At 44.9% G+C, this 22,705-nt stretch overlaps 1 long non-coding RNA gene across 5 annotated transcripts in view; it reads left to right on the forward strand.

Moving 5' to 3' along the window:
• Positions 1-2,632: 2,632 nt before the first annotated feature.
• Positions 2,633-22,705, forward strand: part of LOC132508553 (uncharacterized) — a 105,517-nt gene continuing 85,444 nt past the window's right edge. For all 5 annotated transcript variants that reach the window (XR_009536649.1, XR_009536648.1, XR_009536650.1 and 2 more), the window contains exons 1-3: positions 2,633-2,957; positions 6,509-6,611; positions 16,328-16,495. This is a non-coding gene — a long non-coding RNA (uncharacterized LOC132508553). The remainder of the gene's footprint in view (positions 2,958-6,508; positions 6,612-16,327; positions 16,496-22,705) is intronic.

The raw sequence follows: 22,705 nt of genomic DNA on the forward strand, positions 1-22,705 counted from the left end.
TTTGAGGCCTTGCTTGCATTCCCTGTAATAACCTGCAGCCCCACTAATACACCCTACCTCCTTAGGAGCCTCCCTTCTGCTGTAGAATCTGTTGAATGAATGAATGGAGTGAGCTATGTCTAATTTCCAAAAAAATAAACATCAACCGTGAACACTTGTTGAGAGACAGATTCAAGGTATAAAGAATAAAAGAAGTGTAAATTCAGGCCTTATCATTCACCATCCATTCCCTCAGGGTTCTGTTATGGTGTATCTTTGAATAAAAAGCACAATTTGATAAGACCAATTAATAGCTTAAATTCGTTAGAATCCCAAACCTTTTATAGTAGAAATGTGATAAAAATTGTGTCAGAGATTCTCAACAAAATGTTAGCGAATTGAAGCAAAAAAGGATAAACACAATTGTATACCATGACCAAACGGGATTTGTGTCAGGTACGTAAGGCTCGTTCAACATTTGAAAATTAATTAATATAATCCAACCAAGACAAATAAAGGAAAAAAAACATATAAATACATGTGGAAGAAGCATTTGACAAAATCCAGCGTGCACTCATGAGAAAAACTCTCAGTGAACTAGGAATAGAGAGGGACTTTCTTAACTTGATAAATACGACCTACAAAAAAACCAATAGCTAACATCATACTTACTGGAGAGAAGCTCAATGCTTTCCCACTAAGATTAAGCACAAGGCAAGGATGTCCTCCTTTATTATAACTTTTCAATATTGTGCTGCAAGTCCTTGCTAATGCAATAAGGCAAGAAAAGGAAATAAAAGGTGTACAGATTGAGAATGAAGACATAAACCTGTCTTTGTTCACAGGTGACATGATCATCTATGTAGATAATCTTAAAGAGTTGACCCAAAACTCCTGTAACTAATAAGTGATTATAGCAAGGGTGCAGTATCTAAGGTTAATATACAAAAGGCAATTGCTTTCCTATATACCAATAATGAACAAGTGGAATAGGTTTAAAAATAAACCGACACTATTTACATTAGCATTGCCAAAACTGTAATACTTCTGTATAAATCTAATAAAATATGTACAACCTCTATAGGAGGAGAACTACAAAACCGTGATGAATGAAGTCAAAGAATAACTAAATAAATGGAGAGATATTGCATGTTCATGAATAGGAAGACTCGGTATTTTCAAAATGTCAGTTCTTTCTAAGTTAATCTATAGAAATTCAGTGTGATCCCAATCAAAATCCCAGCAAGTTATTTTATGGATATTGGCAAACTGATCCTAAAGTCCATATGAAGAGGCAAGAGACCCAGAATAGCTATCACCTCATTGAAGGACACAGTTGAAGGAATGACACTACCCAGCTTGAAGACTTATTATGAAGGTGCAGTAATCAAGACAGGGTGGTATTGGTGAAACAACAAGTAGATCAATGGAACAGAATAAAGAGCCCCAAAATAGACCCACATAAATACAATCAACTGGTCTTTGGCAAAAGAACAAAGACAATACAATGGAGCAAAGATAGTCTTTTCATCAAATAGTGCTGAAACAACTGGATGTCCATAGTTAAAAAAAAAAAAATCGAGACACACATATATATAAATATACACTGTATACATACATACATACAGTGTACATATACTGTATATATACACACCCATATATCAATATATATATACAGCATGTTCACATTTATAATATGTATACTATATATACACATACATACATGTATACAATATGTACACACAAATATATAGGCTTCTATGTATACTGTATATAGTACTTACACATATACTACAAACGCACGCACATATAAACATGTGTATACATATATATAATATGTATACACACATATAGAAAGTAACAGGCTTGTATGTATTCAGTATTTTTACATATATAGTTTTGTTTTAAGGAGTTGACTCATGTGACTGTGAGGCAGGCAAGTCAGGGCAGGACTCTGGGCAGGAGACACAGGGAAGAGCTGATGTCCCAAGGCCATTGGAGGAACAGTTCCCTCTTTCTAGGGAACCTCATTTTTCTCTCCAGTCCTTCAAGTGATGGACGAGGCCCACCCACGCCGTGGCATTGACAATCTCCTTTACGCAAAGTGGACCAATTTCAGTGTTAATCTCTTCTGAAAAATACCTTCCTGGCCACATCTGGAATAATGTTTGTGGTTGCCGGGGCCCCACGCAGTGCGCACATGAGATTAACCATCCCCGTGGCGATGATGACACTTTATTTTCTCCCTTGACCATTGTCACTACTATTCCAATTAAAATGGCAGTGCTATGAGGGCAGGGCATTTCCTTTTTTGCCAGTACTGAGCGTCCGCGGTCTGGTGCCTAGCATAGGCTAAATACACGGGAACATAAGCCGGGATTCCGGCTGTCGTATTTAATGAGGAATTACAGTCTTATTATTGGCGGGGGCGGGGGGGGGGGGGAGCGGGTGGTGGCGGCGGCGGCGGCGGCGGCGGTGTGTGTCACGGTACGTCAAGGGCGGGAGTCGAACCCGCCACCCCAGGCCCCGAGGGGTCTCGCCGGGTCCCCAGTTCGGGCTGGTGGGGGTGGCCGTGGGCAGTGGAAGACGCGCGTGCGTGCGTGAGACCGGGCGAGTCCACGGGGTGGGCTGAGCGCGCCGGGACTGTTTCAGCCCGGCCCCCGGCTAGTTGCTCGCCTCACGCCGGCCCGAGTTGGCGGCAGCGCCAGAGGCCCCGGGCCTGTGACCCCAAAGAGGGAGCCGGGGGCCGGACGGGAGTGCGTCGGCGGCGGCTTAGACCCAGGCCAGGCCCTCTCCCCTCAGCCTCCCGCCTGCCTGTCTGCCCCGCCCCAGCCGGCGGCGCCGCGCCCCTCCGCCAACCGCCAGACTAGTACGTTGCGGGGGCCGTGCGCGAAGACATCCGGGAGAAGCTGGAGCTGAGGCTGGAGTCGCCCGTGGGGACCGAGCCCGCCGTCTACCCGTGGCCGCTGACGGTCTACGTGAGTGCCGCCTGTCTCCTCCTCCCGGACCCCCGCCTCTCTTCCCCCACGGCGCGTGCTGAGCCCACCGAGAAACGGAGCTCGAGTCGCCAGACCCTGTTTGGAGCCCCCCTTCCCGCCCCGCCGTGATTCTCCGCGGCAGTTTCCAGCCCCCGCCCGCAGGGTGGGCAGAGGGGAGCCGGCGCCGGCCGGGGCCCGAACTCGGCCGCGCGAGGGGCGCCCGAGCTGGTCTGCGGTTGGCTCTGCAGGGCTGGGGACCCCGGTCACACCGGGCCTGGACTGCCGGCGTGCTTGCCCGTACTTTAGGATCTGACATGTAGGGTTCCTTTTTTTTTCGGTACGCGGGCCTCTCACTGTTGTGGCCTCTCCCGTTGCGGAGCACAGGCTCTGGACGCGCAGACTCAGTGGCCATGGCTCACTGGCCCAGCCGCTCCGCGGCATGTGGGATCTTCCCGGACCGGGGCACGAACCCCGAGTCCCATGTATGGGCAGGCGGACTCTCAACCACTGCGCCACCAGGGAAGCCCATGTAGGGTTTCTTTTTCCTGGTAGTTTATTCTTAGTGCTGTCTACGTGCTTAGTTTTTTTTTATTTTTGAGGACACCCTTTCCTCCCACTCTCCAGTTTTTTGTGTTTTTGTTTTGTTTTGTTTTAGTTAGGCATTTTGTCCCTCTGATCTTGAGTGGGTGGGCTGGCAGGACACTTGGAGAGGAGGCATTCTGTCCCCTGATCTTGAGTGGCCTTTGGAAAATGACACGCCAGACGGAAATTTACACAGGCGTCCGGTGATTCCAGAAATGCAGGGTGTCCGGCTAGGTGGGCGCCCGGCCTCTCGTCCCCCGTGGCGGCGTGGTGCGCGTGTTCCTTGTCTCAGGGTTTACGCTTGGGCCCCGCAGCCCACCTTCCGGAGGGAAAGCGCAGCGGGCGCCTTGTGCTGGAGCCTTTGGGGCGCCCTTCCGTGCGCTCGGCTTGCGGGGGGACTGGCCTCCACGGGACCCAGCAGGGAAGCCCACGCGACCCGCCCTCCTCGCGGGCTCCGTGTGTGTCCGTTTGTGGAAACTGTCGCGGCCGGGGACGGAGTCGGAAAGCTGGGACCGCCCGGGTGCCTAAGTTGGCTCTGGACCCCGGTTCTCCGCAGTTATCTGAGGTCCGAGGGTTTCCAGCCCGCCACTGGGCACTGGCGCTTTCTATTTTTGCTCTTCCTGTGCTCGGAGGCGCGGCAGAGCCTGGGCTCTGGCTTTTCCGGTTGGGTAACTCCGGGTGGCCGGGGTGGGCGGCCTGAGCAGTGGGCAGGGCGGGGAGACAGCCCAGGGGAGGGAAACTGAAAGTGGGGAGAACTCCAGGTGATACATTTCCCTTGCCTCCCCGCCCCTCTTACTGCACTTGTCCTGTACGGGTTGGCTGGCCCTGGCCAGCGCATTTTTCAAAATGTAATAATTGGTTTATCCTTAGTAGCGGTGAAAAATAGTTCACCCCTCCCCTCTCCCCTCATCACCTTGCTTTACTCTTCTCCTGTGGGGTTTGGTGTGACCTTTGGGTTTGGGCCACTATTCCCTCTGTGAGCCTGCCCCGTGCTGTGCAGAGGAGGCCGGGTGCCTGGGAGGCTCACCCGGGTGAGATCTGGGAGGAGGGCCGCCTGCTGTGTTCTAGCGGGCTGTCTCCTCACGTGGGACCTGAGGGTCTGCGACGGCCTCCAGAGTGCCCTCGGGGCCCCATGCGCAGAATCCTGCGACCGCTCTTGGCTTTAGAATGTTCCACGTGTGTGACCGTGGCCCTGGCATCTCGCTGCATTGTGCCTTAAAATCCTTAGCTGTGTAGCCACTGCCTGGGCCACACACCATTATATCTGCTTGGACCTGGGGCGGCCGGGCTGGCAGCAGCACAAAAGGCTGTTTGATACATAGGGGTGGTGCTCCCCGCTCTCCGTCCTGTCCTTCCTGCGAGAGGCGAGCATGTATCATTTTCTTCTGTATTGTTTCAGATTATATGTATGTATATATTACTGTAGTGTATTGGTATAAAATCTATCGTAGGGTTCTACAGAGAAACAGACCCAGTGATGTCTGTGTATATGAGATTAATTTAAGCAGCTGAGTCACACGACTTCAGGCTGGCAAGTCTGAAATATGCAGGACAGGCCAAGAGAGGCAGACCCAGGGAAGAGTTGATGTTGTAGCTCAAGTCTAAAGGCAGTCTGGAGGCAGAATTTTATATATACACATACAGATTAACTCCATATAATATAGTACAGAGGGGTCCTGTGTAGTTTACCCAACTTTCTCCAATGGTGACGTCGCACGTAACTGTAATAGCAAAACCAGAAAATGGACATCGGCATAATCTACAGACTTTATTCACTGTGAATGTATGGTCACGTGTATGGACGCATGCATTCTTGTAACCTCCACCTCAGACAAGACATAGATCGGTTTCATCACGACAATATTTTTATCCCTCTTAAATACATAAATACAGATATCCTGGAGATGGCAAGTGTTGTGAACTTAGGGAAGTAGTGTACTAAGGTATTCATCAGAGAAGAGCTGGTGTCCAGTCTAGGTTGTCATCATCACTTCCTGATGTGAATCCCAATTACTACTTTGGGTTTTTTTCTAGTATTAACAAATTCCTGACATGAGGTGGATCTTTGACTTACTCTAGTGCACAGACATGTGCCGGGCCAGCTCCTGGGTCTCTCTTTGTTTTGAGGTTGGTGGGACATCAACACCAGACTGAAGGTTGCCCAGATCTCCCCCAAACCGAGATTACCCCCCAACCCCTGTTTTGAACCATATCAAATGTATTTATTTAATACTTTGACTCATGCTTTTGGTTTTGATCTTCTTTTGAAAGATTGTTTTTCTCTTTTTCCCTTCTCTTCACATAGGAGGAAAAGACACGTAGAGTTACATCCAGAGAACAGTAAGAATAATAAACCTTTTTGTTCTGTGCAATATGTAATCTTGATGACTGAAATTACTTTTCTGAAATCTTTTAAAAAGAAGAACTTTAGGGCTTCCCTGGTGGCGCAGTGGTTGAGAGTCCACCTGCCGATGCAGGGGACACGGGTTCGTGCCCCGGTCCGGGAAGATCCCACATGCCGCGGAGCGGCTAGGCCCGTGAGCCATGGCCGCTGGGCCTGCACGTCCGGAGCCTGTGCTCCGCAGTGGGAGAGGCCACAGCAGTGAGAGGCCCGGGTACCACAAACACACACACACACACACACACACAAAAGAACTTTATAGTGAGTTGTCAGCGTGACCATAGATAGCTTAAGGATGCTGGGTTTGCAGTCAGGTTATTAACCTTGTGATTCAGGTAGAATTGTCTTACAAAGAGTGAATTGGGGGCAACTGGCAGTTATCAGAACTAGATCTAAAGGTTGTATTAAATATTAAATGTTGAGGTAATATGTGCCTTTCAGGGCTTCTGAGATGAAGATTGATTTTTTGGGGGGGAGGGGGTGGGTAGGAAGGAAGACCTTTTGAAAACTGCCTGTATGGGAGGAGTCTATGAAAGTCATCCTTAGGGTGTGTGATTTTGCTTGACAGAGTTGCTGGACCGCTCCCTGCAGAAGAACCGGGAAGAGTAAGACCAGGAACACACGTGGAAGAAGAAGAAAGAGATGATAAAGTAAAGCCTGGTCACCTCCAGGTTTGTCACTTCCACCTTAATCTCAGAACCCATTTGGTTTTAGGAAGGGGGGTCAGGGTGTGGGCAGCATGTAGGAACAGAATGACTTTCACTAATGATCAGAATGACCTTGGATTTAGCTAAAATGCTCTTCAAACTCATTTTTCTGCTGGTTCTCTATGTGGAAGGTGTGTTATGTGGCTCTGGTGATAGTAAATCAGCGGTAGGCCTGGAAGCCAGCTGGAGCTCTGCTACTTGATCAGTCAGTCACAGAGCTTCAGTCTGTCCCGTCTCCTGCCTGTCTCCTGCCCATGAGGTCTTTGTGAAGATCTCTTTTCAAACACATGAGGTGCTAAAGTGCTCTAGTATCGTCCAGGTATAAAGTTGCATTCTTAACTGAGATCAGACCAGTTCTTTCTCCAGACCTCCAGCTCCTTTGTAAAATCAGAGTTTCAGGTTCTATGAAATACAGATGTACCCACTGAACCCCCATGGGAGGGGGTAGGAGAAGCGATTGGGAATCTGATGCTGGAAGATTTACCATTAGACAGCACTGCCCCATATGACAAAGGGCTAACATTGGTCGGGCACAGGTGGTAGAACAGTATCACGTCCCTTTTGGTTTTATTAAAACGTTGATTAGAAGTTTCAGCTCAGCAGAGGGGCAGCACCCTGGGCGGGCACTGGGCCTCCACCATCTATGGCTCCTCCCCTCCAGCACCCAGGCTAGGTACTCAGTTCCCAGCAGCCCAGAGGGCAGGAACAGAGCTCTGCCAGGCTGGCCTTCCCAGAGGGCAAGTGTAAGCAGCACAGCCAGGAATATGAGCGACAGGCTTTGCTGGGTTGTCGAGAAGGAGGGCGACATCTGGCTCGGCATGGCTGGAGTCAGCTCTGGCCTCCTCCCCTCGAAAACGGGCACTGGGCCCCTGGTCTCAGGCTCACACAGGCCTCCAAAGCCCTTACCTCAGGATGGCCCTCAGACCCTACATCCAGCCATCCTGCCGCCCCAAACACCAGCAGGTCGAGCACCACTCAGAGAAGGGGGCCTTTAAAGGGCTTTAGGAAATCTTAGAATCCAGATATGGAAGCTACTGTGTTTCACTTGTAGCTGAGAACTCTGCTCCCAGAGCACAGGATGGCCGAGGGGGGCGAGATGGGAGGGTCTCGCTGTGACCCCCAGGCACTGCTGGCCTTTTCAGCCACATGCCTGCATTCCTTAGAAATACATTTCATTAACAGCGAAACGGAACACCCTGAGAAACAGGAGGAATTATTGGTTCATTTCAACCCTTAGCAACACGGAGTTTTCACCACCGTGTGTGTATTTCCTCTGCTCTCTGCCATGCGCTGGAACTTACCTTTGGGCGAAACGTTCCTCAGCTGTCCACGGCACCCGACACACTTGGCGACTCCTCCTGACCCGGGAGCGCCCTGGGCCCCAGGGACAGGGTCCCTCCTTCCTAACCACCCCCTTGTGCTCAGGCGGGTCAGCCCCCAGCCCTGGGGACTCAGCGTCCCGTCGGAAGTGACTGCGAGTCAGGCTCCCCACCGACCCCTCCCCCTTGGTCTCCCTTCCGCCTGGGACGCTTCGTGTGCGGTGCCAGTCGGCCCCTCGTCAGGGGGGAGGAGACCCGGGCAGACTCTGCTCCACTGACCTGCAGGTGCCTGTCCGGGACATGGTCGGAACAGCCGGTAGGTGTCAGGGAAGACCCTAGGGCGGCGCCATCCCGCACCCTCACGACGCCCTGCTGCTCCGTGTGGAGCCCGCGGCCCGGGGGGCAAGAGGCGCGACGGGGGTGGGAAAGAGACGGGGCCACGGGAAGCCCACCCCGGGCCGGGGCGCAGAGGCAGGAGGCAGCGAGGAGGGCCGGCCCAGCCGCGAAGCCCGTGCCTCCGTCCCACCCGTGCCCGAGAGTCCCTCAGACCTCCCTGCTGGCCCCTGGGCTCGGGGTGGGTGACGGGTGCGCGGAAGAAGCTGTCCCGTTCGAGCCGGTCGGAGAGGCCAGCCAAGGGGTTGTGCCTGTTCCCGGCGTGGGATAAGCACCAGGGCGTGAGGGTGTGGAGCCGTCCGGCCGCAGGTCACAGGCTTTGCCTGTTGGAAGGGAGGGCTGCGATGGGACTGTGCCGACGGAAGGGGAGGATGGAGCCGCCAACAGTCCCCGTTTGCCAGGCAGAGCTTCATTGCGGACCTTGTTCTCAGCAGCTGTGCGCAACAGGGACACCCAGGCCTGGCGAGTCTGCGCCCCACCCAGGGCCTCTGGGTTCCTGCGCCGCAGCCCTGGCATCTCCTGCTGAGAAACCCCAGAGACCGTGCGCCTTCCCCCAAGCCCACCGCCCCGATGTAGAGCCCAAGGGGGTTGGGGGCTTCACCCCAAACTTGAGAAAGCCACACCTGGGGGCCGGGGCACAAGCGGGGGTCCCACCTTCCCCGCAGGAGCAGACCCCGCGGAGGGTCTATCTTTTGGAAATAAATTTAGACTAACAGGTTTTACACACAGAATCTTAGAGCTGGGAAAAGTCCTTTGTGTCATTCATGTAGCTCCTTAAGATTTTTTTTTAATGAGAGGATGGATTTCCTTGAGCACGAATGAATTTCTAGAAATGGGTCCCTGGATCCCAAGGACTGTTTTGGGGAAGAAAGATGAATCTATTCTGTGAACGCCTTATAGAACTTATTCTATATTGTAGTTCTCTCTGGAAACACATGTACCGTTGATCTTTGTAGCAGCCCTTAACATCCTCAAGAGAAGCTCTCATTTCCCCATTAGTACTTGTTATAGGCTGAATATTTGGGTCCCCCAAGCATTCACATGTTGACACCCTACCTCCAATGTGAAGGTATTAGAAGGTGGGTCTTTTGGGAGATGATTAGGATTTGATGAGGTCATCAGGATGGAGCCCTCGTGATGAGATTCTTAGCCTTGTGAGAATCATGAGAGAGCTGGATTTTTCTCTCTGCTCTCTGCCCTGTGAGCACACAATGAAAAGTGGACAGTCTGCAACCCGGAAGAGAGTCCTCACCAGAAGGCGATGATCCCGGCACCTAGATCTCAGACTTCCAGCCTCCAGGACTGAGAATTACATTTTTGTTGTTTATAAGCCCCCACCCCGCCCCATTTATGGAACTTTGTGACAAGAGCCCAAACTGACTTAGCACTCTTTTCTTCAGATAAATGGAAGAATTTGTGCAGCCATCGATTTTATGATACAATTTCCCAAATAACCAATATTCTCTCTATACACTCTGATTTCTCAACTTTTTTATTTATCAAAATTGTTATTAAAAAAGCTTCCATATTTTTTCCTAATAAATTGTTTCCAGTCCAAGTTATCACTATAATGGTTCTATGATATTAATAATTTGAGCCCTAATACCCTGCTTAAAATAATCATTCATTTGTCTTATGAATAAGTTCAGGGTTCAAATGCAAAAGTTTTAAAAGGATATACTGTGTAAAACATCTATGTCATCCCTCTGAAGGAAAGAAGGAGGGAAGAAAGGAAGGAGGGAAGAAGGAAGGAAGGAAGGTAGGAAGGAAAAAACAATGAAATTGCCCTCAGTTTAGCTGCCACTTCCTAAGGGAAGCCCTTTCCAACTCCAGACCCCCAGGCATCACAAATAAGCTCTCATGGGACACTGTCCATACTGTTTGTTGCACGTCATGTTTCCTGAAAAGCTGATTCTGAGACAAGGAGAGACTTTCAGGAAGTTTCTTGGGGTGTGTTTTTTGGGATAAAACATAGAATTACCGTATGACTCAGCAATTTCACTCCTAAATCATTAAAAACAAACACTCAAACAAATCTGCGTACACACGTGTTTATAGCAGCCCTATTCACAATAGAAGAATCATGGAAATAACCCAAATGTCCATCATTGGATGAATGAATAAACAAATTGTGGCATATACCTACAGTGCAGTAGTAATTCAGTCATAAAAAGGAATGGAGCAATTAAATATCAAACATGACCAAAAACATTTTTTTAAGGAATGGAATACTAATACATATTACAGTGTGGATGACTCTCAGAAACATCATGCTAAAGTGAAAGATGGGAGACACAAAGATCATACGTTTTATGATTCCATTTATCTAAAATATCCAGAATAAGTAAATCCATAGAGAAAGAAAGCAGATTGGTGGTCTCCAGGGCCTGGTAGAGAGAGCGAAGTAGTATCTTCTCAATGGGTACAGAGTTTCCTTTTTGGGGTGATAAAAATGTCTGGGGGGGAAAAGTTTTTAATTGGAAAATGATTGATTAAAAACAAGTCTGTGCGGTATTTCTTGGTACTGCCTTTCCCAGTTTTGACAGTAAATGGTCAAGTACACAGTAAATGATCAAGTACAACAGCCATGGTTTGAGAAAGAAATGATGACCAGGGCTCAGAACACTCATTCGGGGACGAGCGTGAGGGTCACCCCACAAAGTAAGCCATCCATTTTCGCAGAGATATTATCCAAGGATGAGGGAATTGAGAATGGATAGCACAGGAGGGAGACAATGACTATCAGTTGTGGCCTTGAGGCCACCTACAGTAACACAGGCTATAGTTCGACCCATTGACCCTCCTTTCACTAGTAGTTCATCTCAATTCACCCTCTCCCCTAAAAACGATCCATGGAAACTGTGAAAGAGTTGTTTCCAGAACTTATGCAAAGACGTTGATCCAAGTAAAGGCAACAAAAGCAAAAATAAACAAGGGGGCTACATCCAACTAAAAAGCACAACAAAGGAAACCAACAACAAAATGAAAAGGCAGCCTACCAAATGGGAGAAAATTTTTATAAATCATATATCCTATAAGGGGTTAGTATTCAAATTATATGAAGAACTCATAGAAAAAATATCCAACTAAGAAATGGACAGAGGTTCTGAATGGACATTTTTACCGAGAAGATACAGAGATGGCCAGCAGATAGTTAAAAAGGCACCCAAAATCACTAATCAGCAGAGAAATCAAACCACAAAGAGATGTCACCTCATACCTGTTAGACTGGCTAATATCAAAAAGACATGAACTAACAAGTGTTGGCAAGGGTTTGGAGAAAAGGGAAGCCTTGTGCACTGTTGGTAGGAATGTGAATTGTTGCAGCCACTATGGAAAACAGTATGGAGGTCCTCAAAAAATTAAAAATAGAACTATCATATGATCCAGCAATTCCACTACTTGGTATTTGTATGAAGGAAAGAGAAACTCTTAATTCAAAATGAAATCTGTACTCCCATATTCACTGCAGAATTATTTACAGTAGCCAAGACTTGGAAACCCCTGTGTTCATCGATGTATAAATGGATAAAGGACATTAGGCATAATATGCCAAATTATTTATATATATATATAAATTCAGCCATGAGAAAGAAGCAAATCATGCCATTTGTGGCAACATGAATGGACCATGAGGGCGTTATGCTAGGTAAAATATGTCAGACAGAGAAAGAAAAAACCTGTAAGATCTCACTTTATATGGAATTTTAAAAAAAGCTCATAGATACATAGACTGGTGTTTACCATAGGCAGGGGGTGGAGGGTGGGTGAAATGGGTAAAGGTGGTCAATATGTACAAACTGCCAGTGATAAAATAAATAAGTCCTGGGGATGTGACTATAGTTAATAAGACCGTATTGCATATTTAAAAGTTATTATAAAACACTGGCTATCCTTATAGCTTATTTATTTTATTCATAGTAGTTTGTGCCTCTTAATTCCCTCCCCTACCCCTATCTTGCCCCTCCCCCCTTTCCTCTACCCACTGGTAACCACTGCTTTGATGTCTATATCTGTGAGTTCATTTCCTTTCTGTTACATTTATTTATTTTTTAGATTCCACATATGAATGATAACATACTGTATTTGTCTTTCTCTGTTTGACTTATTTCACTAAGCATAATAGTGTTGCAGCAAAAATAGAAATGAAGTTTTTCCTCTCCTGAAAATAAGGAAAGTAAAGGGGACAGTGAACAGGCTAGAGAAGACACATAAACTGGCCTGAAAGGGTTAATCGATCCTAGTTTTATTTAAACTGTTACTAATCTGTAGTGTCTGTAACTAGATTTATCTTTCATAAAGCTAAATTACATTCTGTTCCTATCACTCCCTAGCTGTCTATGTAAATTACATCCTGAATCTGGTGCTTAAGCTCCCTGCACTCTCTTGTAGCAAATCACCCTGTGTAGCTGTTTGCATTTCAGGAAGCAGATGGCAGGCAGGTAACACAGAGGCAAATGAGCCCAATTACTGTTCCCCCGGACCCAATTACCGGACTGCCTGACGCCAGCGATGCCGGTTTTGATATAATTCAAGAAGAAGAAGAATGCAGGACCTTTACCACTTTGATCCTTATTACCACTCCCTGGACTGCGGTGGCCGCCCGAGGGGCCCGGAGGCCAGCGGGGGCCTCCAGGCGTGTGTGGGCATCTTGTCTACAGCCAGCGTCCCCAAGGCCTCGCTCGGCCCATAATCACTCAGTGAAGCTGCGCCGCGACAGCGTGGCCGACTTCTTCTGGCACTGTGAGGACCTCTGTGCGCTGCAGGTCTCGGTGCCTCTGCCCGCCCGTTCGCGCCTCCCTGCGGGAGGGCCTGCTGGACTTCAATGCTGACCGCCTCCGCGGGGTGGACTGGGTGCCGCCCCTGAGCACCCTCTGTCCCCGATCTGTATCAGGAGCTTCTTCCAGCCATGGCTTGGCAAGATGGGTTTGTACTTCCCGCTTCCAGAGGCCCTCGTGTCGGCGCTGCGAATCAGGGTTTTAGATGGTGCAAGGTGGAGGGTGGGCACTAGAACTGGTACCCCGTGCCCGGGTGTGCTTGTGCTAGACGGGCATGTTCTAGGTCTCATTGTTTTCATCTGTAGAATGGGCTGAACAGGACTCACTCTCTGTGGCCGTTACAGGGTTGCACCATGTTAATGCTTGTAGACTCTACAATGTAGAACACTTAGCACAGTTTGGAGCATCGTTAATTGTTGCACAGATGTTACATGGTCTGTTGAACGACTTTGCCTGATACACGCCAAAGCGATTAGGAAACTGGTGTATCCCAGCTTCATTTCCTTTCCATTAAAACAGGGCTCAGCAAAAAAAAAATCTTTTTTTCAATAGTCGTATCATATAGCAAAAAGAGCACCGGTGTGAAGGCAGCTTAGGGTTTGAATTCCAGGGCTTATGCTCTCTGTGGCCTGGGCAGGTTACTTTTGAACTGCAATCCCCACACTTGTAAAATGACTTTAAAAACCACTCTTTCTGTGGGTTCTTAGAATTAATTAAGCAGGTTATGTGTGTAAAGTATCCTGGCACTTGAATGAGTTGTCAGAACGAAGGGCTGCTGGAGACGATGCTTCTGCCCTAGGTAAGCTCCCCTTCTACTGGGCGACAGGTAAACACAAGCACAGTAGTCAGTGCTCTAGAAGAAGTGAGTTCTGGTGCTACAGAGCACAGAATCTTTTTTTTTAATTTAATTATTATTTTATATTGGAGGATAGTTGATTTACAATATTGTGTTAGTTTCAGGTGTACAGCAAAGTGATTCAGTTTTACATATATCCATTCTTTTTCAGATTCTTTTCCCATACAGGTTGTTATAGGATATGGAGTAGAGTTCCCTGTGCTATGCAGTAGGTCCTTGTTGATTGATTACCTATTTTATATATAGTCGTGTGTATATGTTAATGCCAAACTCGTAATGTATCCCTCCCCGCCATCTTTCCCCTTTGCAGAGCACAGAAACTTGGAAGGGAAAGTTCAGGGTAGGATTCTAGGGGAAGTGCCGTCCTTTCTAAGGATATGTAGAAGCTCCTGGGGTGGCAGGAGAAAGCAGTGTGTGTTGAAGTTTGAGAAATGTAAGAAAATATGGCAAAACTAATGTACAGGACTGGAACTCAGGGTTTGGGAAAGAAATGAGAGTTGATACTGAAAACTTAGTGGGGCCCAACAGAAAGGCGCCTTGTTTGTCCTGTCAGAAGTTTGGATGTTTATCCTGAAGGCTGCGGGAAACACCAAAGAACAGTGAAATGGAATTCTGGTTTAGAGGCTCACTTGGACCTCCATGTGGAAGGCAGTTGATTGGGTGCAGGGTGAATTGGAATCTAAGGGTCCCCCTTAAGTTATAAAAGGTGGGACCGGGTTTTGCAGATCTGAGAATGGGTGGGGCCTGGTGACCAGTTAGAAAAGGGAGGGCAGCAAGCGTGGGTGACAGTTTACAGCTGCATCTTTTTGTGAGATACAGAGCACAGTAGAAAGGGATTTGGGGTGGCGAGAGGATCTTACTTTATCTTCAGTGCTTTAGAGGGGCCTGGTAGACAGGTCTGGGCCCAAGGTTCAGATCTGTGCTCTTTGGGAGGACAGGTGTTTGAAGGCATGGTAGAGACTTAGGTTATCCACAAGAATATCCAAAGAATCATATGTCTGAGGGTTTTTTAAGTGGGTATATTGAGGATGTTTATAAGCTGAAAGAAAGTAGCTAGCAGAGGAAGGGTGTGAAGATCTAGGAGAGGAAATGATTGTTCATTTGTTTTCAAAAAGCTGAATACTTATCGTGTGCCTGGCCGTTTTCTAGCATCTGTGGTTCTCACCATGTGTTACCTCTCCTGCAAGGACAGTTCAACTCATCCCCTGGTGAAGAGAAGTCAGATTATTCTTTGCATCCCATTCAGGTGTAGGAACTCTTCTGTACCTCTGAATGGACTTTACTTAACCAGTGTAATAAGTTAGAAATCAAAAGGGGACCTTAAAGGCCACAGTACTTAATTTTGCCTAATATTTTACATTGATTGTAAGAAAAATTTATTGTAGAGCCCATTCTCTTCAGAGTTCCTTCACTGAACTTTCTTTATGTCTTGCATCCAGTGGGTCTAGCTTGTAGATTTTGGCCTCCTCCTAAATTTGTTTCTTCATCCATATTACATTTTGCCCGGACTATGGCAGAAGCTCCTGGGTGGTTTCGCGGCCTCTGGACTCAGTTCCTCTAAGGTCATCTGCCTACTCGGGTTGAGTGATCTTCTAATATGAAAAGCTATGCGTAAAATAATGCTGCTAATGGCTTGCCCACACAGAGTTAGTGCATACTAGCCGCCCAGCGTGTGCTCTGCACAGAGGCGTGTAGTCTGAACTGTGCTTTGCCAAGCCTCCTGGGGCTCTTTGGCCCTGAGGAAGGGGAGCTTTTTGGGGTCACTCCCTTTACCTAATCGGTCCTTCAGCCTCGGGGCACCTTTTTCTAGTCAGCGGAGGCACCGTTACTCAGCCAGTGGTAGTCCCAGGCCTCATCACCTGTGGGATACAAGCCTTGCTCTCTCCCAGGCTTGATTCGACCAACATCTCTATTTTCTCTCCCTTCTCACACTTGGACCCCTGGCGTTTAGTTATCCCCACCTGCAGTATTTACAGTGCCCAGCAGGTGTCAGGCTTGAGTGTCTTTGCACAGGTGCTCCCCGTGCAGTTAATGCACCTCCTACTCCAACTCTGCGTAGCCTCATTTTTCTTGATTTTACTTCAGGGTTATCATGAAGCCCTCACTTAGATATAAGTTTTGGCCTCCATAGGAAACTCTGTGCATAAAGGTTATGGTTCTTTATCTCATGTGATTGAAATTTTGAGTTTATATATCTTCCTCCTTAATGAGGCTTTAAGGGCAGGAGTCATTTCTAATCAGCACAGAATAGATGCTTTTTTTTTCTTTTTAGATGCTTTTTATGGTGATAAAATGTATGGTTAAATGACTCATTTTACAATAATTTTGCTTTAGGTTCTGATAGAAATAAAGTTTCCAGAAGTTGTGTTCCTGCAATAAGAAATAAAGATGTGACCTTCCAGTTGTGTAAAGCTCTTAAATGCTGTGTAAGTGCATCGGGTGCCTACGGAACCTGGAGCTAAATGGGCTAGTTCTGAGAGAGACTTAATTACGTTAACAAAGGTAAGCCTTCATTGTGTCCTGCCAACATTTGATAGCTGCTTTTGGGCAAACTAAACGGGTAAAATTTTAAACTGTTCCTCCCCGTTAAAGGGATTGAATAAATCGGCCACTTTGGGGCACCTGTGTCTTGCAAATTGTCCAATTGGAGATGGAGGTTTAGAAAGTGAGTTTCAGTCTTGTTTAAGTCTCTTCCCCTCAGACTGGTCTCGTGATTTCCTACACACCATGTCTGTCTACATTTTCCTGTCTGCCTTTTCTTGGTGTTGTTCATGCCTGGATTGTCTCTTGTACCTGCTCAAACCTTGGTCCATTCTCATTTGTACCATGGAATTTTGTCATGCCGGATACTGTCAGAACTAATTTTACTTAAGTTTGTGTTAAGGTGCAAAGCACACATTTTATATATTTTCTGTTTTTTGTGTTTGTTTATATTTTTATGGTTTCTCTTCAAAAATATTATGAGAAGGGAAATAACAATATGTAAAGAGCAAAAAAGTCATCATTCTCTTTAAGTTGTTAGAACATCTATCTGCAATCATAATGCACTGTGGTATGTGTTAAAATAGGAAATATATGTCATGTCCCGTAGGAGCAGCAAATTCAGTGGCATTAGTGGGGGTGTGTCATGGAAGTAATCACAAAGCAGGTGACTGTTGGTTGGGGTCCTGAAACATTAGTGTGTGTTCCCTGTGTCCAGTAGTGGTCTGGAGGGGTCAGGAAGCCTGCCTTTCAATTTGAGGGAACAGAGGGTTTGAGGTCCTCTCTGTTCTGTTGCTCTAGTATACTGCATAGCAGCTAATAAAATACTGGGTTTATAGTTGACATTTACATCGCTGATTGATCATCAAGATTGGTATGTATCATTGGAAATGAAAATAGGAAGAGTCTTATGCTTTTTAGGTTTTTCCTTTTTTTCCTATGTCTCAGAATGCTCTTTGACGGGGAACTTTTTATTCTCCCATACAATTCCATAAATACTTATACCCTGGCACTTATTTTAATGGCATTTTCAATTTATAAATGTCTTTGAAACACATACTGTAAACTATTTGAGGGTAATGACCATGGCCATTGATGGCACACCTTAAATGTGCATCGTGTTAATTTTTGAGTGTCATCTGGTCTACCATCAGTGCTTCCCTCTTTCACCCAGTTTTATTCCTCATTTCCTTCTCCAAATTTGTCTCATTTTTCTACTTTCCCTTTTGCTTCTCTATTCTTGCTTTCTCTTTCCCATTGCATGTGTCATTCTTCTTTTTCTCCTTCTGACTTCATTATGGACAACCAAAACCTTTTCTAGGATTGTCTCTATCTTCCTTTCCTCTTCATTGCATGTGTCATTGAAGACACATGCAATGTGTCATTCTTCTTTTTCTCCTTCTGACTTCATTATTATGGACAACCAAAACCTTTTCTAGGATTGTCTCTATCTTCCTTTCCTCTTCATTGCCATCCACAAACTCTTACAGAATATTCTTGGTTGACTCCCTTACTTCCTAGCATACCCATGTACTTCATGATCACTTTAGAACATTGAAAAGGGTTGGAATTTTTAAAAATAGGTGATTATAATCAGTCTTCTTTCACCTCTGGCATAAGACTCTTCTTCCTCAATCTGACCATTCTTAAATCTAGAAGTACTCCAGCTCATTGGTCTCCCTTACCCCCATGTTTAGGCCAAAGAACTTGTGAAACCTTAGCCCTGTTTAATACTTGAATTTCTCAAAACATAAGACAGCTAATTCTGCCTGAGGGCACCAAAGAAGAATAAAGATGCCACAAATAAACGTTTAGTCCAGATTTATAATGGTCTCTTAGGTGCCTAGTTGAGTGCTAACCATTAACTCACTTGAACAACAGGGAGCTCATGACACAAACTAACATGTTAATTGTATAGACACTTCACTTCACCATTCCTCAATGTAGCTGGTAAACTGCATCCAGTTAGCTTAAATAACATGAATGATGAATTTCCCTGTGTATATAAATTGGGAGTTTCTAAAGTTTTCTTTTTCCCTTTGTACAACTAGTGACTGCCACCTCGCTTGGTCACTGCAATAGAAAATGATGACGAAGAAACACATTGTCTCAATATCAGTGGACATAATGTCCTAGTATTCTATAAAAATCTCAAAATTCTTAATCTAAAAGGTAGATCTGCCAATATCTTATATCCTTTACCTTTTTTAACATAAATATCCAATCTATGAAGGTCTCAGTTTCCTTACTTAGAATATGAGGTGGATAGATTTGCTAATATCTAGGGACCTTTCCAATTTTAATATTCCCTAGTTATAAGGAAAATAACTAGGGAATTTAGTAAATTAGTAATTTAACCAAATACAATGGCTCCCTTAATCATTAACCTCGCTCATGATGAAAGTTATCTGCAAGTTCTACTTGTAAGAGATCAAACATTCGTAACCATATATATTGTAGCACATTGACTTTTACAGAACTCAAAGTAACACAACATAGTTACATTCATAGACTTAAGGTCACTGTGGTATACTTTACAAATTTTCTTTTCCCTAGGAAGGAAATGTAGGAAGAAATCCCTAGGAAGGGATTTCTTTCTCTGCCTTTCAGTAATGTAAGCCTTTTATTATCTCTTGGATCCTAAAAATGCGTAGGGTTTTGGCAGGTGGAACTTAGGACAGACATTCCAGGTGGCAGGGACAACGTGAGAAAGGGCAGAAGTAAGAATGGATTTTCAGAAGGACTTGGATATCTTACATGATGAGAGCAGCGTTTCACCATCTCTGTCCTGCAGAACACTGGTTTTAGATGATGTTAATGTAGTTACAAGACAGAAGCATTTTGGAAGAGCCGTACTCTACATACTGACATGAAATTCAAGTTTCACTTTGTTACATTACATACTCTGAAAAGTTTTGGAGGAAGGAATTGATTTATTTTTGTTTAATTCAGTCTTACAGTTACTTGAGAAACCTATATTCAGCTGATGAGACTGTATTTTGTGAAAGGCCAATCGGAGAAATGGTGAGATGGGGCTTAGGATATTTCTCTGTTGGGACAGGCATGTGATTATTTTTCCTATAATTCTTTACTGTTTGTCCTAACAATTGTTACTTTGCAGGATTGTTTTTTTTTACATCTTTATTGGAGTATAATTGCTTTACAGTGTTGTGTTAGTTTCTGCTGTATAACAAAGTGAATCAGCTATATGTATACATATATCCCCAGGATTCAGTTTTAAGCCTTCTGTTTTTACCTGAGTCATTGGGACGCTTAGAAAGCTCAACAGTTCTGGGGTCTTCATCTCTTAAGTAGTTTCCAGAAGCTCCTGGCACTTACCACTATTTCCTCTTGATTCTTTTCCTCCGACTTCAGACTTCTTACGATTATTAGCTGATTGTTTTCTCAGCCTCTAGTGTCAAAACCAGCTACCTCACTCATCTTCATTGTCTCCGTTACAAGGTGCAATATTTCCCATGTTTATATGTGTCAAAATATAAGTCAGGGGTTGATACATAGCATATGCGTAATAAAAATTGTATTTCCTTGTTTTCTTTGTTCAAAGGTATCCAAACACTGGCCAAGTTCTTAAATTGAAAGTAGAGTGATCTAATTTATTCAGCTCATCCAACCATCAGTATTGAATATTTGTCTTTTTTCTTACACGTATTTCTTATATTCCAGTTGTGACATTCTAGAGCACACTGAGCACATTTATAACTTATTACTACATTACTACCTTGGCTGTTCCTTGACCAAAATTTACTTCATACAACTGACAGCCTACTTAACCTACTAGAGTTTTTTTTTCATGTACGCATACAATAAAAAATACTCTAGTAGGTTAACTGCATTGCTAATAACCGAATTTTTACATTTCTATGCACCCATGTATCCAACACCAGATCAAGATATTATAAAATATTTCTAACACCCTACAAGGTTCTCTGTTACTTCTTTCTGTTCCATACTCCCCCAGGGCAACACCTAAGATGACCTCTATCACCATATATGACATACATGGAAACACACAGTGTGTATTCTTTGGTATCTGGCCTCTGGTTACATATCATTATATCAGCAGTTTATTCTTTTATTGTGTTTTCCTGATTTTTTAAACCTAGACATTCATAGAGTGTCAAAGTACCACTGAGTTTTTAATATTATTATGCTGACCTCCATCTTCAGGGGCTTTCTACAGTCGTCCATGTGTCATTCCACCTACTTTCTCTTCCATCTAATTATGTTTCATTTAACCAACCTCAGTCAGCCTTCCCCCCATATTCCCCAACACGTAACACTCCTGTGTTCAGCCAGTTTTGTTCCCTATTCCATAAGCCCTTTGTGCCATTCCTGACACTGTGCCTGTTCCCTACCCTCTATATACTTGTTCAAGACTCAGTTTAAATGCTACCTGTTCTAAGAAGTCTTCTCAGAAGAAGCCAGTACTTTTTTGAATCCTTCTTTAATGAAATCCCATAACAAGTGTAATCTGTCCTCCCTGATGTGTGATTAATTATCCATTGTTCCTATCATATATGTTTGTTTTTCTTATGTGCTGTTATTATTTATTGAAGCAGATTATAGTGACTTGAACCAGGAACTGGGTCATTTTCCTCTCCTTTTTAGTGCCAGTTTCTGTGATATGAAGTTAAACTCTTTTTCCCTCACTTCCCATTCACCCGCAGCAGTTGTTAAACATAAAGTACAAGTGAAACTTATTGGTTAACAGGTTTTTGTGGTCCTTGGTTCTGGTCCCTAGGTCTAAGCTGCACTTCTGTATTGCTAATTTGACTGATTTCTTATTGTCACATAACTCAGGAATTAACTAAATCATTACAAATTTAGATACATATAAGATATTATTAAAAAAAACCCAGTGGATATCAAAAGTTTTGTCCTGGAGGAGAGTGTTGTATGAGTCCTAGTTTGGTGGGGCTCACACTTAATGATCGAGCCTTCCAATATTCCATTGTAAGTAAGAAAGAGGTATACAAATATATGGTTAATATTTAACAGTGTTGATAAAAAAGAGAAGAGAGAAAGGGACGACAGGTACTTTGAGGGCTTTTGGAATTCATGAACAATTATGATTGGATGGGAAAAAAGAAAAACCGAGGGCTAGCCTCCCACAAGTGAGCTCAGGACAGAGAAGGGCTCATCTGGTATGCAGGTAGAGAGGTTTGACCTACAGAATCTTAGAAAACCTCAACAATCTAAGCAGTGTTGGCAAGAGGCAAACTAAAGGGCTAACAGAAGTCTGCAAAAGTCTCACACAAAGAACTTTGGCATGGTGTTCGTCATCTAGCTAATCCTAACATGCAGACATTTATGAGAGTAAAGTCAGGTCTTTGCCAGAGTCGGTTTCCTGTTTGGGCAACTGGGTCAAATGAAGAAAGGCAGATGTAGGCTGCCAGAGTAAATAAGGAGAGAAAAAAAAAAAACGAGACCTGTCATTCATCAGTGATTTCCCCCCAGTATTCTTAGCTTCCACCTTATCTCCATCTTACTGGTAACACAGGAACTAGACTGAAGAATCAGGTAAAAGGTCTCTACAGAAACTGAGGTAATATAGAAAATAAAATAATAAAACATAAAATTGTAAATTTTCTTCCTAGGGGTAATTGAGATGATAGTTCAATAATAACATAAGATCAGGTGAAGTCTAAAGAAATTTTAGAAAACCTGGATAAAGTAATAAAACATCTGTTTGCTGGCATCTGAATGTTAGAGAGACACCGAGACATGTGGGCCAAGTTCTGGAGAGAAGGGAAACACAGAGGCAAGCTTGACATTTGGTGCAGCCTTTCTCCTTGGGGCATTTGCTGATTCAACTCATACAGCCTAGGAGCTGAAAAGTCAAGGAGTTCAAAAGACTCTAACCACAGAAGCCAAACGGCAAGAGCTCAAGCTAAAGGCAACAACTAATGGAATGACAAGCTAAGTGTATCTTTAGTCTCACAGGGCTGGGGGAACCATTACATTTAAAGCCTAACAAATACAAGGGTAGTTGGGAATAGGGAGAATCCAAACGTTCACATGGTAATCCCAAAGGGCAACACCCGTAGAGGAAGGACAAAACAGAAATAGAGCAACCTTCACACAGACTGAAAAACGGCTTTGAATGAGCTCAAACTGAGAATGGACTAAGGTTACCAGTCCCTATAGTAACTGTCTGCCATGGGCAAAAGTAAATCTTTTTAAGAGAACGATAACAATATCCAGAATATG

The sequence above is a fragment of the Lagenorhynchus albirostris genome, chromosome 2, assembly GCF_949774975.1.
Source record: "Lagenorhynchus albirostris chromosome 2, mLagAlb1.1, whole genome shotgun sequence".
Taxonomy (NCBI): domain Eukaryota; kingdom Metazoa; phylum Chordata; class Mammalia; order Artiodactyla; family Delphinidae; genus Lagenorhynchus; species Lagenorhynchus albirostris.